The sequence below is a fragment of the Taudactylus pleione genome, unplaced genomic scaffold, assembly GCF_031769625.1.
Source record: "Taudactylus pleione unplaced genomic scaffold, aTauple2 ptg000290l, whole genome shotgun sequence".
In the NCBI taxonomy this organism is placed as follows: domain Eukaryota; kingdom Metazoa; phylum Chordata; class Amphibia; order Anura; family Myobatrachidae; genus Taudactylus; species Taudactylus pleione.
In genome coordinates, this window is record NW_028284692.1 from 6,659,048 (window position 1) to 6,665,000 (window position 5,953).

A 5,953-nucleotide genomic window follows, 5' to 3' on the forward strand; every position below is an offset into this window, starting at 1 on the left:
ATGGAGCGCAAACCCATTAAATAGGAATGGTTAAAAAGGTGCAAATGACTCTTCTCTTGTATAGGTTATTCTTGATGAATATGAAATGTCAGCACAGCTATACAGTATCCGAGACAAAATAGACCTGGTTCCCCCTGAGCCTCCAACTCGCCTGTGACAGAGCATGCTATTCTCTCTTTGGGGCCGGCTTTCATGTCACCGCTCTGCTGCTGAGAGAAGCCGGTTGTGTAGTCACTGCCTGGTAATTTTGGCGAAGGGGAACTAGCCAGCTCTGTGCAAACAAGCTTATTTCCCTTCACTGAATGGACCTTTCTTGTCCTCTAGTGATCATGTACTGGGGAAATTGATATCTTTGAGGAACCATGTTTGATATTGATAAAATGGCCATTGTATTTTATGTAATCTGAGAATATCCAGATTATATAAGTAAAGCATCCTGAGACCATTCATGTATGGGGTTGCTTCTCAGCCAAGGGAGTGGGATCAATCACAATTTTGCCTAAGAACTCAGCCATGAATAAAGAATGGTACCATAACATCCTCCAAGAGCAACTCCTAACCATCCAAGAACAGTTTGGTGACGAACAATGCCTTTTCCAGCACGATGGAGCACCTTGTCATAAGGCAAAAGTGATAACTAAATGGATTGTGGAATAAAACAATGAAATTTTGGGTCCATGGCCAGGAAACTCCCCAGACCTTAATCCCATTGGGAACTTGTAGTCAGTCCTCAAGAGGCGGGAGGACAAACAATAACTCACAAATTGTGACAAACTCCAAGCATTGATTAGGCACGAATGGGCGGCTATCAGTCAGCATGTGGCCCAGAAGTTGATTGACAGCATGCCAGGGCGAATTGCAGAGGTCTTGAAAAAGAAGGATCAACACTGCAAATATTGACTCTTTGAATAAACTTCATGTAATTGTCAATAAAAGCCTATGACACTTATGAAATGCTTGTAATTTTACTTCAGTATACCATAGTAACATCTGACAAAAAGGTCTAAAAACACTGAAGCAGCAAACTTTGTGAAATTCAATACTTGTGTCATTCTCACAACTTTTGGCCATGGCTGTATATCTGTATTGTTTTCCAAGGAATATGACATTTTTGTGAAAGCACCATAGGTCGGTGGTATATGGTTTTGAGTGTTTAGTAACACAACTTTCTGACTGGGAGCCTTGGTACAGTAGCTTATATGCGCACTTGTTTTTTCATATCCCTTGTATACTAACACCACTCTCTGCCCTACATTCACTGCCAGCAGAACTCTCACACTCTCCAACAGCACCCAGACACACACTCTTCCCCCTGCATTCTCTACTAGAAGCACTCGGAGACACCATTACTGCCTGCATTCACTGCCAACACCTCAGGACCACAGAGATGCTCGCCCTCCCTCCTGAATTCACGTCCAACACTCCAGCAGCACACTCCTCCCCCTGCATTCACTAACACCCCAGCAACACCCAGACACACACTCTCCCTGCATTCAGTGCCAAGACCCTAGCAGCACCCAGATACACATTCTTCCCACTGCATCACTGCCAACACCCCAGCAGCACCCAGACACACACTCTCCCTGCATTCACTGCCAAGACCCTAGCAGCACCCAGATACACATTCTTCCCACTGCATCACTGCCAACACCCCAGCAGCACACAAACACATAAGCCTTCCCAATTCGCTACCAACACCCCAGCACACAAACACTACCTGTTGCTGATCAGAGTCTTCCTTAGTATTTGCTGCTCCCACAGCAACAACAGAGGAAGCAGGTCCTGGATTTGTGAGGAAGAACCAACAAAGGATGGATCGGCCATATACTCCAGCCTGTGCCCTGCCCCTTTTATGTACATTGGTGCGGTTTCCTTGCTGGAGATCTATCCCTAGAAACCAGACTCCAGAGTAGGGGCCCTGGGAGAGTGTGGAGAGTGGCACATACCCCCCCTGGGTTTCCTGTTTATTCCAGCTCTGGGGCACATAAAGCAGAACCTGAAGCAATGGAGGTGATGAGTGTGTTTCCTCCAGGGCTGGCACCTACTACTACCTTCCATTGTCTCCAGTATTTCTGCGCCTGGGTGGAAGCTCATTCGCACTCTGTGGTATTATGACATTTCAACTAAAACTCAAATCAGTGCTTCCCAAAAGGGGCAATGAGAGAGGAGGGAGAGGGGGGGTGGGGGGGGCAATAGGAGGGAGGTTGGGAACAATGGGTAAGAATAGCACAGTTTTCCTCTCTTTTTTTTCTTTAACTATATATGAACTGGTTTTAGTAAGTATAAGGTCATTGAGGGCAGGTAAACTGGATGCTTTTTGTTCGGTTTGTCATTCTGTGGCATTTATTACCAACATAAAGGGGTCTAGGAGTATCAAAGTTTATTGAATATAGAGCATCTGGAAGATTTTTTTATTATCATGTAAATCAATGAGGAAGCCTGAGAAGGGGTTTTGTGTAGTTTCATTAGTATGTACATTTATAATGGTATCGTGTGAGCAGGAAAAAGCATTTACCTGGACACGATGGGTAGAGAAAACCCCTTTCACTATGTCTGCATATATATATGACTTGATAATGCTTACCTGGCACCCCAACACAGCAGAGGGTATTCAAACAGCCATCTGATCACAAGATGTGACTGACCATAAACAGATATCAAAGACTTTTATCAGTTTTTCCACAACAACTAGGAGCTTCCAAAATCATAGAAATACAGGTCGTCTCCCATATCCAAATATTCCGATTTTTTTTTAGCATGACTGAGGTAGTGAAGCCTTTGCTTTCTGATGGCTCAGTGTACACAAACTTTGTTTGAGCCAATATTATTGAAAATATTGTTTAAAATTACCTGCAGGCTGTGTGTATAACATGTATATGAAACATAAATGCATTCTGTGTTTAGATTTAGATTCCATTCCCAAGATGTCTCATTATAGTATGGAAATATTCCAAAATACCCCTTTTCCCAAGCATTTTGGATATGAGAGACTCAACCTATATACCCAAGTCTGGACACGGGTAGGGTGTGATTAGAGAGTACCTAGGAATATGATTTGGGAGAAATTGGGTATCTAACCAATCATGCATCCCCGAGGAGTTTTGCTTACATTCATTTTATAGCTTAAATAATAGAAATGAATGTGAACATACAATATTTTTAGTAGCCATTACACAGAGGAAATTATGTATTTTTTTGTACTTAAGTTAAAAGTTATGTGGGCGGTCCTGGTATAGACCCTGGGTTAATAACAAACCAGCCAGTCACCAAGGACTGGGTCATGATATCACTATTGGGAGTAGTGGGACAGTTCATAAAAGGTATGGGAGCCTTTTGATCCATGTCAGACTTGTGGGACCAATTCTGAGTTGAAGCCTGGTCCTGCATTTTCCTGCCTTAACCCCCCACAGCAGAATAAGTGTACTACTGTGTAAGTTTTTCTTTTTTCATTTTGAAATGTCAACACACTTTTGTCTATGTAATCTGTAACTCTTATTTACTGTATATCCTTTCTGTAACTAAGCATTGTACTTCCTTCTATAAATAACGTGTCCGTTTATTAGTCTAATTTTCATATACAGTATGCTCCAGGACCCAGTCTTTGAAGAATCATTAGATCGCTAAGGTTATGCTATAACTATTATTTATTTCTAGAAACCGGGGCAGACTAAATAACAGTGTGTTGCTTAGCCTGTGCAATTGTAAGAGTGATAGAGGACCTGTGGCTTCTGTGTATTTTCTGCAGGTGGCGGTACTGTAGTAGAGACATGTATGGTATATGGGCAAAGTAATAGACTATGCAGTGTATTATATTAGACTCTGCCCTCACTACAGCAGGACTTTACGATCTGCGAGATCGCAATCCTATAGCTAGTTAATACCAGTCAGGGTGATGGTTATTGGCTCTGACCATAGTCTCTGCCAAATCAGGGATACCTATTGGGGTCCCTAAAGGGTCAATCTGCCATGTGTTATTTCTGCAGGGTGCTATTGTCAGGGTGGACCTATGGTGGGCAACCTACCATGTCTTATTTGTGCAGTGTGGTATTACCAGCAAGGACCCATGGTGAGAAACCTGCCTTTTTATATTTATACAGTGTGCTATTACATGGGAGAATCACATATGTAGCAATGGAATCTGTATGATAAACTGCCGGCCGCATGTTCAAATCCCGACAGCGGAAGCCCGGCAGGGGTGAAGATCCCGAATGTCCAAAGGTACGTATAAACTAACCTAATTCCACCCCCCTAACCCTCCTTTAGGGGTGCCTAACCCTACCCCCCCTTCCCCTAGCCTAACCCTAACCTCCCGGAGGGGTTCCTAACCATAAGCCCCCCGGGAGCCCCTAACCCTCCCCCCCTGCGGCTGTCCGCGCCCGGCTTACCTTCGATCGGTAAGCCGGGTGTAGGTCTAATGAAAGGCGTTGGGATCTTGACGCCTGTCATTAGACACTTGCCAGGATTAGAGTCGGGATTACATCCGTCGGCTTCACGACTGCTTTCCGTAGTAATGGCCAATCTTCCATATCTTGTGGTGCTATCACACTCAACAAGCCCAACCAGCCAGACAGCCTCTGGGGACCTAGGGTAGTCAACTCCAGTAGGAGACTGTGAGTCTGCAAGTGCATGTGCCTGTCATTGTCACACATTCTGTGAGCCCGAACTTTGCGTGATGGCGCTGGGTTGCTAGAGGATACTGAACTCCCGCATCATGGACAGAGAAAGTGGGACTGCCAGTGGCTGGGAACACCCATAAGGTTGTGGGAGTCCGTGCTTGGAGAGACTTGTAAGGTAAGTGTACAGGCAATGAGCACCTTATTTGGCTGTATTCTGCACACCAAGATTACAATGTGCGAGTCTATGAAGCCAGCTCTCATGTTCCTGCTGCAGACACCTCTATCCCGGGTGCTCACTCTGTGTAATGTACCTTATTTGTAATAGGGATGTCCATCAAAACATGCCCTGCGATAGTATGCTACCATAGGCCCTGATTCAGATATGTACGTAAACCTGATAGTTACATACATATCCGATGTTTGGGAGTGTGCGCAAGCGTAGGACCTGTTCTGTGCATTTGCAGAATGTTTCCTGCGTGATCCCTTGCTGTCGCCCCTAAGTCGCAGCATGATTGACATTTTTTGCGGAGGGGGGCGGCGACCGAGACTGCTATAAAAGTGTCAGGGTCTGCGTTTTCGGACGCAGACTTTCTGAACCCAGCAGAGGGGTTCCAATAGCCAGGCTACGTAAGCCAAGGACACCCAACCATTTAGCCAAAGCGGCATCTACGGACGCTCCACTCGGATCGCAGATGCATGCAGGAGGTGCCTATATCCTACAGACACCTCCTGCTTTGTTTGCATTATAGGTGGACGGTATTGTACAGCCGCTTCCTTGTGGCTGTGCAATACCAGCCACGTCTGAATCAGGCCCATAGTTTGCAAGCCATGCTATGGTTTAGCCATTGATGGTGTGCTTATGCGCCTGCACAGTGGACAATTATAGTTTGCACATGAGCAAAGGATATCTGCAATGGACACAGTGTATGCCGTGATATCGCCAAACATCGGGAAACCACCATCAGATCCAAGTAAAAAAATCATCTCCATGAAAACAAAAACATCAATGGTTATGAACCTTCCGTTTCTGATAGCCATCCCTAATTCGTAAGTCACAATGGCAGCGTGGTACCCAGAAGCACAGTGCCGTGCCTACTGAGCACCTTTACCTCCCATGAATGTGCTTACACGGCACACTTACTGTATTAATACTGCTGCATAAAAGCTCCTAGGAGCAGGCAGGGTCGTCCTCCCTACTGTCTCACAGCCTCCTTCTCTAGCACTTCAATGACAGCCTTCACCTTCCCAGCTGTATTGTGTATGGAGAATTGTGGTGCTAATTGTTACTTGTGCTCTGTTTATGTTTTGGTTACTTTATTATAATGTTTTGTGAACCC